This window comes from Anabrus simplex, chromosome 6 (genome assembly GCF_040414725.1).
Source record: "Anabrus simplex isolate iqAnaSimp1 chromosome 6, ASM4041472v1, whole genome shotgun sequence".
NCBI lineage: Eukaryota > Metazoa > Arthropoda > Insecta > Orthoptera > Tettigoniidae > Anabrus > Anabrus simplex.
The window spans coordinates 142,557,761-142,580,819 of NC_090270.1; the positions used below are offsets into that span (position 1 = coordinate 142,557,761).

The window sequence follows — 23,059 nt, forward strand, 5'->3', positions numbered from 1 at the left end:
AGCTGGATGGCCCTGGTTTAGCTTGTTCGGATCATTCTTCTCCACATCAAAATAAACATCTCCCTTGCTTCCAACCTCTGTATTTTGCGATTTCCTAGTATCGAACTTTCACATCCAAATGTAAGTACACTCCACACAAAGCTCTTCATAAATGCCTCCCTTGTTTGTATGTTTGGTACTTACTGCTTAGCAGATGGTTTTTGCTTTCGAAGGCATTAATTCACCTATAATAATCATACATTTTGTTGGTGTTACGTCCTACTAACTCATTTTACGGTTTTCGGAGACGCCGAGGTGTCGGAATTTTGTTCCGTACGAGATCTTTTACGTGCTAGTAAACCCATCGACACGAAGCTGGCGCATCTGAGCACCTCCAAATACCACCGGACTTAGCCGGGATCGAACACGCCAAATTGACTCAGAGGGCCAGCAATCTGCCGCCTGAGCTACTCAACTCATTTGTTAATTTACCACTACATCAAGAGTAATTTCATAAGAAAGATGGCAGGTAAAGTGGTAAAATGAAATGGCGTATGGCTTTTAGTGCCGGGAGTGTCCGAGGACAAGTTCGGCTCGCCAGGTGCAGGTCTTTTGAGTTGACCCCCGTAGGCGACCTGCGCATCGTGATGAGGATGAAATGATGATGAAGACGACACATACACCCAGCCCCCGTGCCAGCGAAATTAACCAATTAAGGTTAAAATTCCCGACCCTGCCGGGAATCGAACCCGGGACCCCTGTGACCAAAGGCCAGCACGCTAACCATTCAGCCATGGAGCCGGACAGGTAAAGTGGTGATCGTCCTTTACGACATAAACAATAATAATAATGTTATTTGTTTTGCGTCCCACTAACTACTCTTACGGTTTTCGGAGACGCCGAGGTGCCGGAATTTAGTCCCGCGGGAGTTCTTTTACGTGCCAATAAATCTACCGACACGAGGCTGACGACATAAACAAACTCATACATACTAGATCTCTCCAACGTTACCTTCTGCTATGATGCAGCGTATAAGTTAACAGGGCGATCAACATGTTTAGGTATCACATTCAAACCTGTTCTCTCTATTTTAAATAAGCACACTAGAATTAGGCCATGATACGCATTTGGTTTCATTGTGTGTTAGCTTTTAGGTGGCTCATGGTCGCTGTTTTGTGAGACACTTCCACGAAGAAATTTGGTCAAATGATTTCTAAATCCATCATTGACTACTTGCCAGGGTCTCACAGACGTTCTATGCCTTGTAAAAAGAGAGCAGTATTAAGAAAATATTATATGATTGGGCGGCATCCGCGCGTGTTCATGCCAAGCTCTGCAATTCGTAGACGAGTGGGTTTGGACCCCACCGTCGGCTGTCCCGAGAATGGTTTTCTGTGGTTCCCCATTTTCACTTCCAGGCAAATGCCGAAACAGTTCCTTTTCAAAGGTCAGAGCCGATTCCCTCCACCTGCTTACCCAATTTAATTCACAATCATCCATTTCATCATTAGCTCCTCAAATGACGTTAGTGGTAGGAAGTGCATCTGACCGTAAAAACATGCCTTAAATTCATCTCACCTCATCCCCGACTCTGTGTCAGGCAACAGAACTAACATTTTTTTTTCGAAATACGATTAGATTGTATTTGACATTCTGAAGATTAACCGGACCAGAAAGCCAAGAATAACGGCCGAGAGGATTCGCCGTGATGACCACATGACACCTTATAATCTGCAGGCTTTTGTGCTGAACAGCGGTCGCTTGGAGGGCTATGGCCCTTCAGGGCTGTTGTGCTATGGGTTTTCTTTTATTCTGAAGATTAAGTGCAGGGAAGTCGAGAGGAAATTGTCGGTATAGGGTAAGTAGAAGCCAACATTGCTGACAAAAAAAAAAGTGAGTTTACGCTGAAGTTACAGTACAGTATAAGAGGCTGAAAGGGTAGCAAGGTGGTTTTCTGGGCACTGACATTTTCTTTCCTCTGCTAGAGATAAGAGAAGCGCAACACTGCACTGTTTGTATAGTAAGTTTCATGCAATATTCGTAAATAGTTACAGAAGGATCCTTGGCCATAGAGAGCAATAATTTACATTACTTTGGATATGTTATACATATTTCTATACACCGAGAAATGACCTTTGCAAATAAATATTAAATGTAACCTACCTTGAACGCAATGTTCAAAGTGATCGTTTCTCTTAAACATTCTCCCTCTCTCTCTCTCACACACACATCGGACGCTCTTCCACACACTAATGGGATTGCGGATGAGACTTAAACATCTTACATTCGGACTTTGCACAGTTTTATGACCGGATACTCTTTCTGACGCATGCCCCATTTGGAGGGATAAAACAAATCGAACAAGCAAACAAACCCGTATGGCCGTACAACCCTGACGGGCCTTAGCCTGCCAAGTGACCGCTGCTCAGCTAAAATACTGTACCTGCAGATTACGAGGTGGCGCGTGGTCAGTGCGATGAATCCTCTAGGACCGTCAAAGAGCTCCTCAACTGTCCTCAGGTAGGCTGAATGGATCTAGAACCAGCCTCCATAATCCGCGTAATAATGCCTGACCTGACCGGGAATCAAACCCGGAACGCCCAGATAAGAAACAGACTACCTGCATTTAGGGCTGTCCCCCAAGTGGCAGATGGCCTATCAATTGTTTACATAGTCTTTTTTTAAATGATTTCAAAGAACTTCATCGAATATTCAATCCCGAATTCCTCTTCCTAGAAAAATAATATTTACCTGGATTTGTCCTCTTGAATGCCAACTGTATCTTATTACGACCTTCCCTACCTTTAAAAGCTCCACTCAAGCGTATGCGTCTACTAATCTCATTCCATTCCATCTCTCCAGTGACAGCTCGGAACATACCGCTTAGTCGAGCAGCTCTTCTCCTGAATCACAAGGCTCTCCAGCCCCGAGTGTGTAATATTTTCGTAACACTATTGTCAGCAATCACCCCGAACAAAGTGTTGCTTTCCTTCCTTTAGATCTTGTCCAGTTCTTGTATCAAGTAATCCTGATGTGGCTCCAATACACAGGAATCATACTGGAGTCTCACCAGAGACTTGTACGTACTCTCCTTTACATAGTTACTACAACCCCTAAATACTATCATAACCATATGAAGAGATCTGTAAGCTTTATTTAGAAACTCGTTAGTGTGATTACTCCAATGAAAATATTTCCTTATATTAACAGCAACGTACTTAGTGACCCCCATGACGTACTATCACCCCATAAATACAGTAATTAAAACCGAGAGGACTTTTCCTCTTGGTAAAACTTACACCCTGACTTTTCATTCCGTTTGCCATCATACCACCGTCCACTGGCCATCTCAATATTGCCGAGGTCTTATCGTAGTTGCTCACAATCCTGTAACTTATTTGCTACATACAGTATATTATCGTCTACAAAAAAATTCTTATCTGTGACTCCAGTTATTTACTCATATCCTTTATATAATAAGAAAACGAAGTTCCAATAATACTGTCTTGCAGAACCCTCCTCTTAATCATTACAGGATCAAATAATGCTTCACCTTCTGAGTTCTAACCCTAGACTCCGCGGCTGGCGTGTGGAGGGATGTACTGACTGACCTACTATGTGTTTATGTGGTGATTGTACTGTAGTTATGGTGTGATGTCTTGCGTCGTGTATAAATGTAAAGGAGCATATTCAAACAAATACAAACACCTAGACTCCAAGACTGAACCATATGCTGACGATTCAGTCAAGGAGTCGGATATTTTCCCGTAACAATACTGGTAAACATTCATCAGAGTTACTGTAACAAACAAGAGCACATCGTCATACGAAGATATGTTTTAAACAAGGACGTAAACAGTTTCGTGAAATAAATCACGTAGCTTTCGAGCGACAAGGTTTATGGCAAAATATTTCGTAAGAGAACACAAGAGCAATAGTTGTAATCGTCCTTTAGCAGAAAACTTCGAATATGTTACACAATAGCAAATCTATGTCACGGTATTATATGTCCGCCTCTGTGGTGTAGTGATTGATGTGATTAGGTGCCACCCCCGGAGGCCCGAATTCGATTCAGTAATGGTACGGGGACTGGAACGGGGTCCACTCAGTCTCGGTAGGTCAACTGAGAATAGGGGGCTTGATTTCCACCTCATCCATCTTCGAAGTGGTTTTCCGTGGTTTCCCGGTTCTTCTCTTGGCAAGTGCCAGGATGGTACATAACTCAAGGCCACGGCCGCTTCCTTCCCTCTTCCTTGCCTATCCCCATCTACCCGTTCCTCACATGGCCCCTGTTCAGCGTAGCAGGTAAGGCAGCCTGGAAGAGGTACTGGTCCTCCACCCAGTTGTATCCCGACCAAATATCTCACACTCCAGAACACTGCCCTTGATGCGCTACAGATGGGATCCCTCGCTGAGTTCGAGGGAAAAATCAACCCTGGAGGGCAAAATGTTTAAATAAATAAATAAATAAATAAATAAATAAATAAATAAATAAATAAATAAATAAATAAATAAATAAATAAATAAATACACTGACTGACAGAGCAAATGCAACACCAAGAAGGAGTGGTTCGAAAGGGATGAAAGTTGGGGAAAAAACAGAGACGGCACGGACGAATAATTGATGTTTATTTCAAACCGATATGCAGGTTACACAATGCGCACGGCATCGACTCAGTAGGATGTAGGACCACCGCGAGCGGCGATGCACGCAGAAACACGTCGAGGTACAGAGTCAATAAGAGTGCGGATGGTGTCCTGAGGGATGGTTCTCCATTCTCTGTCAACCATTTGCCACAGTTGGTCGTCCGTACGAGGCTGGGGCAGAGTTTGCAAACGGCGTCCAATGAGATCCCACACGTGTTCGATTGGTGAGAGATCCGGAGAGTACGCTGGCCACGGAAGCATCTGTACACCTCGTAGAGCCTGTTGGGAGATGCGAGCAGTGTGTGGGCGGGCATTATCCTGCTGAAACAGAGCATTGGGCAGCCCCTGAAGGTATGGGAGTGCCACCGGCCGCAGCACATGCTGCACGTAGCGGTGGGCATTTAACGTGCCTTGAATACGCACTAGAGGTGACGTGGAATCATACGCAATAGCGCCCCAAACCATGATGCCGCGTTGTCTAGCGGTAGGGCGCTCCACAGTTACTGCCGGATTTGACCTTTCTCCACGCCGACGCCACACTCGTCTGCGGTGACTATCACTGACAGAACAGAAGCGTGACTCATCGGAGAACACGACGTTCCGCCATTCCCTCATCCAAGTCGCTCTAGCCCGGCACCATGCCAGGCGTGCACGTCTATGCTGTGGAGTCAATGGTAGTCTTCTGAGCGGACGCCGGGAGTGCAGGCCTCCTTCAACCAATCGACGGGAAATTGTTCTGATCGATATTGGAACAGCCAGGGTGTCTTGCACATGCTGAAGAATGGCGGTTGACGTGGCGTGCGGGGCTGCCACCGCTTGGCGGCGGATGCGCCGATCCTCGCGTGCTGACGTCACTCGGGCTGCGCCTGGACCCCTCGCACGTGCCACATGTCCCTGCGCCAACCATCTTTGCCACAGGCGCTGCACCGTGGACACATCCCTATGGGTATCGGCTGCGATTTGACGAAGCGACCAACCTGCCCTTCTCAGCCCGATCACCATACCCCTCGTAAAGTCGTCTGTCTGCTGGAAATGCCTCCGTTGACGGCGGCCTGGCATTCTTAGCTATACACGAGTCCTGTGGCACACGACAACACGTTCTACAATGACTGTCGGCTGAGAAATCACGGTACGAAGTGGGCCATTCGCCAACGCCGTGTCCCATTTATCGTTCGCTACGTGCGCAGCACAGTGGCGCATTTCACATCACGAGCATACCTCAGTGACGTCAGTCTACCCTGCAATTGGCATAAAGTTCTGACCACTCCTTCTTGGTGTTGCATTTGCTCTGTCAGTCAGTGTAAATAAATAAATAAATAAATAAATATGAATATAGGTTTAGTATGTAATTTGGGGCACTATTTCCGATTTTGTGGCGGGGACAGGCTGTGAAGAAATTGATAATCGCCAGTTCACTTTAAAAAAAACACTCCCTAATTTAATTATGCACGTGATGTTTTCATCTCATGTTAGGTCTTGAGACATCTTGATGAAAGGCCCCTGAACTTCGTGTGAAGAAGCTTTGTCTCAAGACCTGCGTAAAGAGGTGTTTGTACTGGCTTGCTGGGTTGAGTAGATCAGACGGCAGAGAGCAAGTCTTCTGGGACCAAATTGGCGGGTTCGATCCCGACTCAGTCCCGTCCTATTTGGCGGTGCTCAACTACGACAGCCTCGTGTCTGTAGATTTTAGAGAAATACTTTGGGGGCAAAATTCCAGCATATTGGAGTCTCCGAAAACCATCAAGTAAGTATAGTGGGACGTAAAACAAATAGCACTTTTAGTTTGAGTAAAGCCAAAGCAAAGCCACCTCCGTACAGCCTGTGAAGGTCCTTCGTGAAAGCCTTTCAATATTCGTATCTTCGAGGAGGGCTTTCAATATTCGTATTTTCAGCATGTTTGATCCTCTGAATGAACCTGGTACCCATTTGTAGTGTAGGCTGAGTGAACCTCAGGGCCTTTCTCTTGGCGTCTAGTTTCTAAATATTTCTACTTCCTGACGAGGAATCGAGCCCACGTACCATTAGGTGAACCGAGCTTGCTTTCACCGTCTCGGATAGGCAGTCTCTACTGGTTTGAGTACGTTTACTAAATTGAGGCTAGTAAAGGGGAGAAAGAGGTCTTGTCGTACAATTAACCTAACTTCGTGGTTCAGGCAGATGGACGGAGGAATGCGTGTAATGGTGCCGGCTAAAAATTTGTGAACAGAAGATGGTGGTGGTGATTATTGTTTGAAATACAACTGGGCAACCATCCTCTATATAACGCTAATCAGAGACAAAAAATGGAAGGGATCTGAGACACTTTGAAAAATGAAGGTATCGACCAAAGGAAGACAGGGGCCACGAAGGGCGTGAAAATGAAAGACTCCCTAGGCCTCCATACGTAATACTGTCGGGGTCGGAAAAGAACAAGAGTTGACCAAGATAGGTCGGATAGGATAGATGAAAGTGAGGAGCCCGGCACAAGTAAGTGGAATCAATGCCAGGACTCAGCTAAGGGCCCCGTGGTCGCCAACCCACGCTCCAAAGTTCAGAGGCCCTGGGGCCCTTTTAGTCGCCTCTTACGACAGGCAGGGTTTGCCGTGGGTGTTATTCTACCGCCCCCACCCACAGGGGGAGTGAACAGAAGAGCAAGGGAGGGCACAGTGAAGCAAGAAATTGATAGACTGCTTTCACTGACAGCTCTGGCAACGCTTCGCTTTCACGTGACTCACAAAGTTAGTTTAAAAGAACCGGGTAGTCAACATCTTCGCATTCGCATGGAACTGAAGTGGTAAGAAAACTATTGTGGCTGTGATGGCCACATTATGAACCAAGGAAAACAAGCTTGTGCTTCTACGTAACTGTTGATATCGTGACCATAGCCATGGGACCTCAAGTTTACGTGGAATTCAGATCACAAGGACGTGACTTATTTCAAAAATTCTATACGCACTGATCGGCATTCGAACTGAGGCTACCTCTGTGAGAGTCCAGTGACGATACCCATCAGGCCCCACACAAATCAACCTTAACGAAAAGAATAAATAATAAGCCATGAAAACCCTATGTCGGATGGTGGAGAGTGGTATCCGAACGAGTTTCTCCTCTCACACGTTACTCACGGGTGTCTGTAGCCTGCTGCAGTCCTTCAAAGCAGTATCAATATTCCGTGGCGGTAGCGGGAATTGGTCCGGGCTGGAAACTGCTATGTTAATCCGCACACCACGGAGGTGAACGAAGTGAAAATAAATGACCTTTTGATCTATAGTCCAAGGAGAGATGTGGTATGCAGGAGACGAGCGTACCACTTCATTAGAGCGCAAAACTCGCCGACCATTGATACTCACTCGGGCAGCAGGATAAGTCAGTCAGTGAGAAACTTGGGAAGCGGAGTACAGCTTTAAATCGTTACTACTTACGGAGCATCTCTCTCCACACAAAACCCGTTCAAGCTGGGCAGAAAGAAAAACAAAATTGCAGATAACAAAGAGAGGATAATCAAGACCGTTCATAGCAATGTGGAGGCCACACGATACGGTAAAACAATTTTATTCTTAATATCAAGAAAATAAAAATCCACAGCCTATTTCCAGTCATTCGACTGGGTCACGAATATAATGAATGGAAGCCCCATCTAGCGGTAAGGACAGGAATTGTGCCGGCTGCCGAAGCCTGTCGTATTCCTCTGGGGTAGTGATTAATGACTGACAAATGAGCCGAAATTATACTGGAGAGTGTTGCTGCAATGAAAGATGTCGGGGAAAACCAGAGTACCAGGAGAAACTACCTGTCCCGCCTCCGCTTTGTCCAGCACAAATCTCACATAGAGTGACGGGTTTTGAACCACGGAACCCAGCGGTGAGAAGCCAGCGCGCTGCCGCGTAAGCCCGAGGCTACTTTTAACATCATGGTGGGGGACAACGGGCGCGAAGGAAACAGGCTATACGGATCATAAAGTTAGTAAATAAATAGCAACTCTATGATACGCAGTAGATGAGGAAGATGATGGCATTCACAAGATGAGTTCAAAACAGCGGCGAGCAAGTAATACACTGGCTGTAATGACGAACCCTTTAGTCCGACTCCTTGGCTGAATGGCCAGCGTTGAGGCCTTCGGTTCAGAGGGTCCCGGGTTCGATTTCCGGTCGGGTCGGGGATTTTAATCGCCTCTGATTAATTCTTCTGGCTCGGGGACTGGGTGTTTGTGTTTGTCTCATCACTTTCCTCTTCATGTTCACAAAACACACTACACTATATTCTAGTTACCTTGACACACAGAAACACGCACTAGTGATTACATCCCTCTATGTAGCGTTGGCGTCAGGAAGGACATCCGGCCGTAAGACAGGACCATATCCACTTTTGCGACACAGTTCGCACCCGCGAACCCACAGGTGTGGGAAAAGTTGTAGAAAAAGAAGAAGAATGACGAACCCTTTAGTAAATGATGATTACAGGGCAACGAAGCATTCTTTCCTCCAGATAGGAAGGTATTAATACTGAGGCAATCGCTGATATACTGCATGTAAAGTGTAGCGGTAAATTTGAAGTTGGTTTACATCATTTCCTTGACCTTCCATACTTGAAATTCAATCTTCAACCTCGTAAAAGGCATTTGAACAGCAGACTCAGTAGATCTGTAACACTCAGCGATCCACCGCATTCTGTACATCTCCTTAAATTTACTCCCATTATACAGGGAGCTTTCAGTAATGAACCATGAGAAGTGTTGAAAGTTGAAATTTAGGAGTTCAGTCTCAAACCTCGGCATTTGCTGCTGTCTATCTTACTGGAGTATTTGTATGCATTCATTCCTCTCACTACAGAAATTGTGGCATATTTCACAGACTAAGGCACTTTTCGCGATTTTGGCGCCATGCATCACAAATGCCGTGATTTCCGTGAACTTCACGCACGCAATTAACTTATACACCACACATAAACGTTTTAAATGCTAGTAAAATCTCTCTTTTTATCGCCTTTAGAGAGAAGATCGTCTGTTTCACAGAAGTAATTAAGTGTAAAATATGTCGTTAATCAAGGGCTTATGAAGGTCAGGATCGTAGGTGGAGGAAATTATGATACCTATTACTTTATATATGGGTTAGAAAAAGTTCGTTATTTTATCGGCCTATATCAGATTGATTTATCAATAATAAATTAATAACTATATATGAAAGTAGGAGAGGTATGAGTGACGTGAGTGTTTTTAGCAGTATTCCCTAAGTAGCTGCTCCTACGTTCAATGGCGGCGGGCTGTCGCTTGTAGGTAGAAACTGATAAATGCATTTCAGTAGGGTTGGCAGACTGATGTGCAATATTACTTCCTGGCTTGGTGAGGAATACAAGAAGGAAACTATCTCGCGCCTCAATACCCTAGGCCGGGCTGAGCAGCTGACAGTAGAGCGCTAGCCTCAAGTTGGCGGGTTCGATCCCGGATCAGTCCGGTGATGTTTGAAGGTGTTCAAATACGTCAGCCTCGTGTCGGTAGATTAAAGAACTCCTGCGGGACGAAATTCTGGCACCATAGGGTCTCCGAAAACCGTAAAAGTAGCTAGTGGGGCGTAAAATAAATACCATTATTATTAACACTCCTCTAGGAGGGCGTGATAGCCAAGTGGCATAGTAAATGACTTCTCACCATGGAGGGCGTGGTTCGAAATCCTCAGGTTTCTGAAATGAAAATTAGTGGGCATGCGTTTCAGATGCCACGTAAAGCTGGACGTCCCGTGGGTATGATCAAGGTTGCCTGCCTTTTAGTATTATTATCTCCCTAGTGCGTTTCTTCCGTGTGATTATGCCTAGACTATTTATGATAGGTGAAAGTGGAACTGTTCGAGATCATACATATCCACAGGCTTTCAACTTGGAAGCGTGGAGTGGCATTCGCGAGGTCTCTATCCGAATCTGACTTTGTCTGCACTTCTACCAGTTTCCTAATTTTCATCTTTCCTATCTGACTTATCTTGACCACTTTTGTTATTTTCTTCCTTCCCCCGCCCCCCCCCCCCGACTTTGTTTTACGGGAGTGACAGCTGGGTGGACTCAGGATGTCTTATTCATAAGTTAGAATACTGACATGAAAGTAGCGAGAATGATTGCTGGTGCAAACAGGAGAGCACTCGAAATGTGGAGATAAAGGATAAGTTAGGAATGAACTCTATGGATGAAGCTGTACGCATAAACCGGCCTCTGTGGTGGAGTCATGTAAGGCGAATGGAAGAGGATAGGTTACCTAGGACGATAATGGACCCTGTTCTGGAGGGTAAGAGAAGCAGAGGGAGACTAAGACGGCAGTGGTTAGACTCAGTTGCCCACTGTCGGCAGCCCTGAAGATGGTTTTCCGTGGTTTCCCATTTTCACACCAGGCAAATGCTGGGGCCACGGCCGCTTCCTTCCCACTCCTAGCCCTTTCCTGTCCCATCGTCGCCATAAGACCTATCTGTGTTGGTGCGACGTAAAGCAACTTGCAAAAGTAAAAACGCAGTTGCTAACGATTTAAAGATAAAGGTTATAGGAAATAAACGAGGCAATAGCACTAGTTAATAATAGAGGATTGTGGTGGCGGAAAGTAAATTCACAGAAAACTGCAGACTGAACACTGAAATTCATAACCGTCTACAGTATAATGAAGTATGTAACCTAGTAAGATTTTGGAAGTCTCTCGACTTGACTCTTTCCTTTTTTGTACCCATTTCTTCATTCTTCCATTGGTCGAACCGTCTTCATTTTCTCCTCTGATTAATGTTAGGTAGGATGAATAAATAGTATTTACCCTCAAAACACTAATCAAAAGCAAACTTGCAGTTTTTTTTTGACAGCGTGATCGCAGCTACAGGACCTCGAGCTTTATATGGAATCCGAACCATTAGGATGTGACTTATCATTTCTAAAACTTGACAGGCATTGGCAGGGTTCTGAACTGTGATCGCTTTTGTCAAAACACCAATTACAACAGCAACCAAACGTAAACAAAAAACACACACAGCACAGGGTATACAGTATACATACGAATAATATAAAAATAACATTTATGACCGAGCAAGTTGTCATGCAGTTAGGGTTGCGCAGCTGTTGAGCTAGCATTCGTGGGGATGGCGGATTCGAATCCCACACTCTGCAGCCCTGAAGATGGTTTTCCGTGGTTTCCCATTGTTACACCAGCAAATGCCGTGGCTGTACCTTAATTAAGACCAAGGCCGTGTGTTACGGATGCCTTGCAAAACTGGAGGTTCCGTGGATATGATCAACGTTGCCTGCGTTTTAGTATTATTATTTCCCTAGCGCATTTCTTCAGTCCCTTCTGTCGCCGAAAACCTTCGAAGTGTTATTGCGACGTTAAACCAGTAGCTAAATAAATAAATAAATAAATAAATAAATAAATAAATTGCCGCGTTCTTCTAGTTTTTAACGAGTTAAACCTCCTACTACTACGACTGGGTATCCAGATATTATTATTTAGTCGGGAAGTTAACCTCCCGAACCTCCGCTTACAATGATTAAAATACAACCATAATTGATGTCAGTATAGTGCGAATACTTTTATGTACCATATCCATACTCTCCTAGAGCCACTGTTTTCGGAGAATGACAGAACTGTCAACAGGCTTACACGTATTACTGACGTAAATAAAATAAGTTTCATCGTCTCATAAGAATCTCCTGGTGAGCGGAAGTACGGTCTGTAGGAGAAAATGCGACTCTTACCTGTGCTCCAGGCTGAGTTGTTGAACTGTTCCAATATCCACAAACACATACACAGACACACACAAAGCTGTTGTACTCACGTCAATGTACCGTGAAACACACGTCTCCACAACCTTCGCCACTCACTGTTAGTCGGAGACTGAACCAGGCTAGACCGCCGGCTGGCCAGGTAGGGGAGAGGAGGGAGGGTACCGCTAGAGGGGAGGGGAAGGTAGGGGAGGGAGAAGCTGTCAAAAACACCCTCACTTCCCATAGTGATTCCCATCTCTACTATTGTTGTGAACTGTGCGTGTGCCTGCCCGCAGGTACTGTATTATGACAGGTCGACAGCCCCTCTTCCTCACTCGGACATCGCACTTGCTGCTTTTTGTATTTCCGCACATGAAACTGGTGTTGTCCGCCTCTACGGTGCAGTGGTTAGTGTGATTAGCTGCCAGCCCTGGAGGCCCGGGTTCGATTCCCTACTCTGCCACGAAATTTGAAACGTGGTACAAAGACTGAAACGGGGTCCACTCGGCCTGGGGAGGTCAACTGTGTAGAGGGGGTTCGATTCCCACCTCAGCCACCTTCGAAGTGGTTCTCCGTGATTTCCCCACTTCTCCTCCAGGCAAATGGCGGGATGGTACCTAACTTAAGGTCACGGTCACTTATTTTCATCTTCCCTACCTATCCCTTTCAATCTTCCCTTCCCCCCACAAGACCCCTGTTCAGCATAGTAAGTGAAGCCACTCGGATGAGGTACTGGTCCTCCTCAGTTGTATCCTCCTACCCAAAGTCTCACGTCCAGGACACTGGTCTTGAGGTGGAAGAGGTGGGATCCCTCGCTGAGTCCGAGGGAAAACCAACCCTGGAGGGTAAACGGATTAAGAAAGAAAGAAAGAAAGAAAGAAAGAAAGAAAGAAAGAAAGAAAGAAAGAAAGAAACTCTTGTTAATGCTAGTAGTAATGTTATTTTGTTTGACATTAGTCGCTGGCGCCAGCCCCGTGGGGTAGGGGTAGCGTATTACCCTATTCTACGGAGGCCTCGGGTTCGAGTCCCCGCCAGTCCAGAGATGTTAATTCTAGGCTGAGGGCTGGGACGGGGTTCGCTCAGTCTCACGGAATCACTTAGGGTGGTATTCAAGAACAAAACTTTCAGGCAAAGTCGACTTTGTATCCATCAAAGTCACAATTTTACCATTCGAAGTCGAGACTTTGCGGAAAGTAGATTTTGGCTGAGATTTTACTTCAAAGTCGCCAATGACCCGTACTCTTGACTTCACAAAGTCGACTGTAGCGGATAATACATTATACAATGGCGGACATTCTAATGATAATAATGCTATTTGCTTTACGTCCCACTAACTACTTTGAAGGTCTTCGGAGATGCCGAGGTGCCGGAATTTAGTCCCACAGGAGTTCTTTTACGTGCCAGTAAATCTACCGACACGGGGATGTCGTATTTGAGCACCTTCAAATACCACCGGACTGAGCCAGGATCGAACCTGCCAAGTTGGGGTTAGAAGGCCAGCGCCTTAACCGTCTGAGCCACTCAGCCCGGCGGCGGACATTCTAAACATAATCCAGTTTGTGGAAGACCTTGAAGATGTCCAGGAGATCATCCAAGCCCCACATACTGCTCGTTGAGTTATACGAGATGGGCAAAACCCGACTGAGTGAATTCAAAATTACATACACATTCGATAAACGAACTATGTTAGACATCTTCGCGATGTTCGAAGGTATACTAATGACGGACAATCAAAGAGGTCTAGCAATTCCTTCAATATAACTGCTAATTGCTTAGATATTTTACGCCACGGGTAAATGTGAATGAGTAGACTTATTAATTGATTATTTATTGTAATGCTCTTACACGTAACTGATTGAAGTTATATTAAATGAATATGCGCAATGTTCTAGTTATAGACCTAATTAAATATTTTGTTACACGCAATTTTCAACTAGTTTCTGCTGACTTACGAAGTGTAAGCCAGCTAGCTGTCAGCAAAATAATTAGAAGGGCATTTGTACTGAATGCCAGGAAAATGCCTCAGTTTGACATGTTTTCACAAGCTGAAAATCTGTTTATTTTCTTCTATGGTTGTAAAAAAAGAAAAAATACGATACGGTAGGTCTGATCAGAAATAACTTTCTTGTTTTCTATTATTATTATTATTACAGACATTATCAGTGTCCGACTCATTGGCTGTATGTTCAGCGTTGAGTTCTTCGGTTCAGAGGGTCCCGGCTTCGATTCCCGGTCGGATCGGGGATATGAATTGCGTCTAATTAATTCTTCTGACCCGGAGACTGGGTGTTTGTGTTTGTCTCAACACTTTCCTCTTCATACTCAGACAACAAACCACACTACTAACCACAACAGAAACACGCAATAGTGATTACATCCTTTTATATAGGGTTGGTGTTAGCAAGGGCATCCTGCCGTAAAACAGGGCCAAATCCACATGTGCGACACATAAGAAGAAGATTACAGACATTATCATTGCCAACCTAAAATACAGTTCATAAAATCTCGGCTTTGCAAAATCGACTTTTGAGAAAGTGGCGTCTATCAAACAGACTTCTTTCCTATCAAAGTAGACTTTGTAAAGTATGCGCTCAAAGTTTTGTCCTTGAATACGATGCTTAAGGAGCTGTTTGATAAGAGAGGCAGAGACTGTCATTATGCTGACCACGCAGACTCTAGTATCCACAGGCCATTTGACTGGGAAGCAGTTCTCTTGGCAGGCCAGTAGGTTGGACTGTTCGATAATGAGCTCGAAATCCCTGAAAGAAATGTAGGAAAGTGTTAACAGCCTGAATTGACAGGCAGGTGACATTTCTACTACCACTATTACTACTCCGTTAAAAAATATTCGTCTCTTCAGTACAAACTTAGGCAAGCTGGAGAGAGGTCAATGTTTTTTGTGCAACTAGTACGAACTCGTAATCCAAAATTGTCACTTAACACATGCTTACCTCACTCTATTCCCCTCTACCCAACTTCCGCATCCTGCTGGGGTCACGTGCTGGGAATCGGATTTTATAGCCGCTAGCTTTCCACACAGATGGTCGGGGTATACTCGAATTTCACTCCCGTGGTACTGAATGCCAGGAAAAAGCCTCAGTTTGACATGTTTTCACAAGCTGAAAATCTGTTTATTTTCTTCTATGGTTGTAAAAAAGAAAAAAATACGATACGGTAGGTCTGATCAGAAATAACTCTCTTGTTTTCTATTATTATTATTATTACAGACATTATCAGTGTCCGACTCATTGGCTGTATGTTCAGCGTTGAGGTATTCGGTTCAGAGGGTCCCGGGTTCGATTCCCGGTCGGATCGGGGATTTGAATCGCGTCTGATTAATTCTTCTGACCCCAAGACTGGGTGTTCGTGTTTGTCTCAACACTTTCCTCTTCATCCTCCAGTATGAATTCAGTCCCGACCCCAGTAACTACGCTGCGTAACTACAGTAGTAAACAAACAGTGCGTTGATGTTCGAGGAATTCAAAAAAACAACCACAAACATGCGAGATAAAAGCGAGGTGGGTATATTAACATTGTTTCATCCGCTGGTTATTTGGCCTGTTTACAGAGTACAAGGGTTCAAACTCATAAGTGGAGAGGTTGCTCCATTATTGTTTTGGAGTTGTGTACGTCAAACTAGAGGCTTTCTGTGACCTCATGGAAATCCAATCAGAAAACCCAGATTTGACCGCCTTTACTGATTAACTACCTTACAGAGACATACATTATCAGGAACCATCCAGCTATCTTCATCTTCCCTCCAGATTTATATGGGCAGCCGAGTCATCAGCGTTGTAGCGCACTACCAACGCGTGTGAAAGTTTTCAATTGCAGTTCACAATTGCTGCTCTTCCCCGGATCCAAATATATTCCGCTTAAAAATTACACAGCGTACAGTCAGACGGATGTATGCGAACGAACAGTGCTCAAAATGGAAATGCTCCAGCAAAAAGTAAAAAATAAAAAAATAAAACAAGTATTCATAGAACGGAAATTGCTGCAGCTTAAGAATTGTGAAATTAACAGGATTCGCTTCGAGAAGTGTTTCTGTTAGGGTCGCTGTATGAGTCGTACTCTCAGAGTTTATTTACTGTTAGTTTTAATTTGTAAACAGGGTAAAATGGATACAATGTTTACAATCAACATAACCTCATTCACAGTAAATGTGCTACTTGTGTAGATAGACTAGAGTACAATATGCGTTAGGTTCAAGCCTGGGGCCGAATTCATACAAGTCGGAATTGGGTTCCTAGAGGCTCAGAACCGAATTCATGCCTTTATGTCTTACCAAGAACATGCATTTGCTTCTGGAGCCGAATTCATGCTACCCCGATAGTCAAGATGCCAGTCTCGGTGGATTCTAGAGTGAAATTTTTCCCTTGAAAAACCACATGACGTTGTGACGAGCATCCTGTCTTAAACTCCCGGCTAAAACTCGAAAGGACAAAGGCTGACTTCAACTCATAGGTAATACATTTCAAATTATTCCGTATTGAAGAGCAATATAATGTAATACAAAAGCTAAAGGTTTCCACCTATTCCACACTATTTATTCTAACCTTAAAAACGTTACATCCTATATTTGGTGAAACTAGTTTCGGTCTTGCTAGAGACCATCATCAGTCGAAATCAATAAAGTTAAGGCAAGACATGAATTATAGATAAAATTTATGAAGCAAACATGTGTTGTTGATATTCAGTGCAAGGCAAGTAACTATTTGGATGATTAACACTCATCATTACTGCACGTCTTGTGTAAGTTCTCAGTTTTCTCCAATTTGAAGAATTCACTTCACAGAAGACCAGGCGAAACACTTAAATCTCCTTGAATTCAGTTCAGCTGAAACAAGGTTAAGGTTTCTTAAGGTTACATTTGTTACATTTGTTTTGCATTATACTGACTTCAACTCCTCATGAAAAATGCCATAAGCAGATTCTAATGGAATTGTGATTAGCTCAGTGGCTTGGCTGCTGGCTTTATATCAGGACGGTCGAGTTTCGAATCCTGGTGGAGCTCAGGTTGAAATTTTCACCTGAAACATCACGTGGCTTCAGGAAGGTCACCCTCGGTTAAAAATCAATCTAAGCCAAGATGACTCTAGAAATGTCTGGGATAATCTGTTGAAATTAATATTGTGAAAACAGAGTTACATAGTCTCTGGCTTCACTTAAAGGCAGCCTTGGTTCGAAACCCAGTCAATGAGAATTTGAAATTAAAATTTACATCAGCAGTTGGGATTTCACGTAAAACAATAAATCCCATGTCTGTGCATATGATATCAACAGTCTCGTAAAACTGCAAAATGACTTCTTTCTTTCTTTCTTTCTTTCTTTCTTTCTTTCTTTCTTTCTTTCTTTCTTTAATGTGCTGGAAGCCAACGGCACGGCGTATCTCATTCAAATGCCTCGGAACTCAGGCGGGATTGAAGTCACTACCTTGGAACATAATGAACTGTGTCCCTGCAACCGTTCACTTGGTCTCCTGCAAATGTTGTCCATGAAACATCCTTCTGAAGCCTTATACACTTGTCCTAGGCGTTTCAATGTGTGTCTTATCAATCCATTTGTAGTTCGATGAGTGGCCATGATCGTTGCAGTCTATGTGGTCTGACACCGTAGTTAGCCTGTTCGAGTCCCGTTGGTCGATAAAGTTTTCACCATCAGAATGTTGGCCGGCAGCGTAGGAGACGTGGTGGTATACAATTTCTAATCACTGGTTTGCGTGCCAAATTTCAAACCTCTCCATAGTGTTCATATAGAGGGAAGGCATATGACGCTCTTGATGGTGATTAGTCCATCGTATGGGGACGTAAAGCTTTGAGCAGACTCCTTGGTGTTATTCGACAGGAGGAGGCAACGTACCGACACCGGGTTTTGTTCTCTCCCCCACATCCAGACGCGCAGGTCGCCCAAGGGTGTCAAATATAAATCCTGCACCGGGCGACCCGAACATGTCCTCGGATACTCCCGGCACTAAAAGGCATATAAGTAAGTAAATAAGTAATCAATTTATGATCAAATATCCTAATATCGTTTTCCTCCCACTAACTTAATTTGATATATCTTGATTTATGTTCCAGTCTGCGTCTATTACTGACAAAATGTCCACCTCCATAGCGTAACGCTTAGCAGTATTAGGTGTCGTCCTCGGAGCTGGGTTCAATTTCCGGTACTGACAGAAATTTAAGATTGGTGGGGGAGCTAATATGTGGTTAAATAGGTACATGAAGTTCACCTCCTCCACTGGGGTAGTCCCTGGAAAGGGCTGCACCACCTCAGAATGAGGATGTTTCAAAGGGCACTCTTCTTCATCTTCATGTTCCAGATATTATCGTGTTTCGCTTCTGTTTAACGCCACTTCTCCGCGGTTCGAATACTAGTCTTTAGATGAAGATTTAAAAGATCAAAAGTCGCATCCCATTGTCTCGCATTGTACACTTGCATGCAGATAATCTGTCCCGTTTCTATAAATTTTTCCGTAAGGTTACCACTTCTTCCTAACGCTCGACTCAATCCAGCCTTTACTGCTTCTCTTTCCCACTGGCTTGAAGTGATGATGATTGTATCCAAGTATCCTCAGTTACTTAAAGCACTCGAGTACGAAGCAGCCACAATAGCTCTATCACTGGCTGTAATGAAGTCTTCAAGTTTGGTTTCCTCACAGGACAGTTTGAATAGTGAAATAGATGCTTAAGATCTTGAATTGCATCACAGTCGCAGTCGGCATTTTGTGTATAAACCCATTTTCTAAATGTAGCCTTGGTTCTAGACATTATAGTTCTATTGATAGTCTTCCAGACAGGGCAAGATTCCAAAGTATGCGCTGGAGTTCCTTCTGTTGGCCGATTCCAGTTGGACAGTATGGGCTGTTGCTGACAGTATTGATTCCTAAGAACACTTGGTATGGCTGGTGCTGAACTGGTCTTATTAATGAAACTCCTACGTGATCTGAGACGCTGTTTTACTACTTCATGATCATAGAGAGTGTTACCGTGTTTTTGCGGTAGTTATGCGTGAAAGAAGGTGCGGGGTGGTGAATAGGTCTCAAGCTACGAAAGTAAAATTAATTTAAAATTTAACAAGGTTATATTTTTCTTTCAAAATAAAGAAATAACAAGCATGGCAGGTACAGAGTAGCAAGTCAAAAGGTAGTTACAATATTTACAGGATTTGGGCTTCGAGCCCCGAATTCACATTTCTAGGGCAATTAGCCCAACCTTACTCCAAAATAAGTTTTACCAGAGGGGCCGAAAACCCCATTCATGTCCCAGAGCACTTGCTCCAAATTACACAGAAAAGCCTCCTCGAGGCATACAACACTCAATTTTCGAAAAGAGCCACTCGCTCTCAACTTTAAGCCTCTCAAAGGCCACACCAAACTCCACCTTCAAGTTGTCCTCTCGGGACATAGACACAGGGGTAAAATACCCAACCTACTGAGGTCTATTAAATGAAAAAGGGTAATTACATGACCTCTAAAATAACAATTTGAGAGGAGGCGATCTTGCGCTCCTAATACGCTTTGTTTAAAACCTACTTGGCACTAGGCCGTTAATACAAGGGCTAATCCCATACTAAAGAGGTGACTTAATAAGGAAATAATTTACATTAAGTCGAAGAAGAATAGGTTGAGAAAAATATAAGTTCACCTCAAAAAATATGAGTGGGGGCTCGAGAGGGTTAAGCACTCTCTATCCCAATATGTAGTTTAAAAGATAGAATAGATAGAAGTTTCTTTACATTTTAAGGAAGGTTACATAATGGAAAAACTTCGGACCCGCCCCGAGAGTTAAACTGCTGAGCAAGCAAGAAAAGAAGTAATTAGTCGGCCATTACCTGGTTGTTGACTGTCGCCGAAGAAAGAGGCGCTTCCCGCCCCCTGCTATGTACTTTACACACTGAAAGATGGAACAGAAGTGGCCCGGAGACCCAAAAATCAGCAGTTTATATCCTCTCGCGGAAGGTTCGAGGCGTTAGGGGAATGAGAACACCCTCCCACAAAAACTTTTATTGGGTAGGATACCGCAACATATTCCAGTTGGGGGAAGCTACATTTAATTGGTCAGAAATAAATTAAAGAAATTCGGGACAGGCTAAATACAAAACAAGGGGAAAGAGAGGGGTATACAGCCAACTTAAGCAATAACAGAAAGAAATTTAACAAGAAACAAACTTTTGAAATAAAAATTTCTCCAAAAAAAAAAAAAAAAACAGTTCTTTCACTCCGCACTAGGGTGCACTATTGTTGATCTTCAGTAGTGTCCTCTAGAAGAGAAAGTTCACACTTCTTACTACAAGCAAAACAAAAATACGTCGAAAATGACATAGTTCAAAAACTCCAAATTTTCCACGTAGTGACATCTTCTGAGAAACTTGAAAATTAATACCATCAATAAAGTTCAGACTTCCTCCAGCAGAGGAGTTTCAATTGGCGCACATTTTAAATTAGCGGCGTGGAGGTGTACCGCCCGGTACAGAGAGGATGACGGTTGTCCACCTCTTGTTTGAGTTCCTCAGTTTCAGCTGCTACTTGCCGTCGGATTGAACGTGGAGCTATGCCATAAGTGTGGTAGAGCTTTTCGACTTTTGTTGGTTTGAGGCAGCCAGAAACTGCAAGGCAAGTGTCGTTCAAAGCAATATCCACTTTCTTGGAATGGACAGAACTGACCCACACAGGACAAGCATACTCAGTTGTAGAGAAAGAAAGTGCCAGGGACGTGGTTCGTACAGTTTCTGGATGTGCTCTCCAGCTTGACTCTCCTGGTTCTGATCTTTATACTGACAGAATGACAACCAGTAGCGTAGCCAGGATCGGCCAATGGGGGGGGTTGCAGTTACAAAATTAAGATATAACATAATGAAAGTGCTTGTGCTTGTGCGTGTCTGGTACGCGCATGCATGACTGTCATAAGGATACTGATACAAGAGTGAATTACTGTATGTGATATTCAGATTGCAATACACTACAAAATTCTTACTTTAAAATACAGAACAAGAACAATATGATCGAGGTCAGCCGTTTTATCTCAAACGGTATGTTCAGTTTACAATCTAAAATCTAATTTTCGAGGCTTCCTAGAAAATACATCTGTTGGTTTTACAACTATGTCTCTGTGAATGTTCAAGGGAGCCAACCCGTTGAGTCGACTTTCACTTGTGGTATTTCTGAGGTAGGTTTTAAGGCGTCTTAATGTTGAAAATGATCTCTCACTGGCTGCAGTGGTGACAGGTAGGGTGGCAAACACTCTCAACAAGCAGTAGATTGCAGGGAGTTTATCTTGATCACATAAAAGAAGTTTATTGTTTACTGTCAGTTTCTATTTATTTTCTTTTTGTGAAAGTTCAATGGGGGGGGGTTCTAACCCCCAGTAACCCCCCCCTGGCTACGCCCCTGATGACAACGTGCTCTAAAAGTAAGAGTCCGATCAAGCTGAACTCGAAGGTACTTGACAACATGTGTGAACTCAAGCTGCCTTACTTCCAAGCTGATGTTAAGTTTGTCATTAGTAGTGCAATGGCGTAGATGCAAGAGAGCAACCTGTGTTTTTCTAGCACTCGTCTCAAGGTATCTCTGCATTACAGGGCTGTATTAAGGCAGTTCTGCAGCCTAGATTCTACTTCCCAAAATGATTTCGACTGAATTCCAACACCAAGCTTGTCAGAAAATAGGAAATGCCTGGTATTCAGTCCTATAGGTTGATCATTAATATGAATATTGAAGAGAACTGGTGCAAGGACACTACCCTGTGGGAGACCATTTTTGTTTGTTCATCCAGGCGACTTTCTTTACCTAGAAGAGTCTCTTTGAATCTTCCGTTCAGTATCAAGCGTTGAATGTTTCTTGTAAGTTTGAAGTCTTCTGTCATTTTAAACAGCATGTGTATGAAAATTCGATGGTTGATCGATCGTAATCAGCAGTCAGGTCGACAAAATCAACGCCAGTTACAAGGCCTTTGTTAAATCCATCCTCAATTTATCAATTACGGTTCAGCACTTGGTCTGTGCACAATCGTCCTGGTCTAAAGCCTGCTTGTTGGTTAATCAGTTTACTCTCTACAAGAGAAGTCATTCCGTTGAGTATGAGGCGTTCAAACAGTTTAAAAAATTGACTCAGGAGATAGACAGGCCTGAAGTTCTTGGGGTCGTCTGGTGTCTTACCTGGTTTGAAGAGTATACTTGAACCAGTTCTGGGGGATCATCTCAGAACGGATATAAACACTGAAGAAATTAGTTAACCATTCCAAGGTCTTTGCACCAAAATCTTGATCTCTTAATTCCTTGCCTAATTTCCTACTTTGAGCTTTGGGATGGTGTTTTTTACTTCCTCGTGGGTACGCGGTATATCCAAACAAGAAGGTTGAGCAACTGCTGGCTGGGTGAGACGAGAGAGTCTTTTCTACATGGATTTATCAGGCTTCCCGTTCTTGATTAGCTGATGATCCACTTGATCTGGATGTGCTCCCCAGCCTACGTTGTGTTGTTTAATGCCAGACAGTCGATGAAATATTTCCCATGCTTTCCGGCTCTATTTGACATATTGATCTCTGCAATAGTCTTCTGCCATTTTTCTCTTTCTTTTACCTATGAATTCATTGAGCTTGTTGGATATGCTGGTAACCTCCTCAGAGAAAAGATTTATGCAGTGGGTAGCATCGAGTTATTTTAGTAGTGATTCTCCCTTCTTAGTCCTGGAATATACATTCTTCTTGTGCCCATAGGAATTGTCTTTTATGAG

The 23,059-nt window shown here is 43.8% G+C and overlaps 1 protein-coding gene across 2 annotated transcripts in view; it reads right to left on the reverse strand.

Moving 5' to 3' along the window:
* The window catches only part of LOC136876207 (uncharacterized), a 265,691-nt gene extending 253,241 nt beyond the window's left edge, over positions 1 to 12,450 (reverse strand). The window contains exon 1 of one of the 2 annotated variants that reach the window (XM_067149961.2): positions 12,316 to 12,450. The gene's annotated coding sequence lies outside the window, so the exon portion shown is untranslated. The remainder of the gene's footprint in view (positions 1 to 12,315) is intronic. The other variant, XM_067149962.2, reaches the window with a different exon arrangement.
* Positions 12,451 to 23,059: the final 10,609 nt, after the last annotated feature.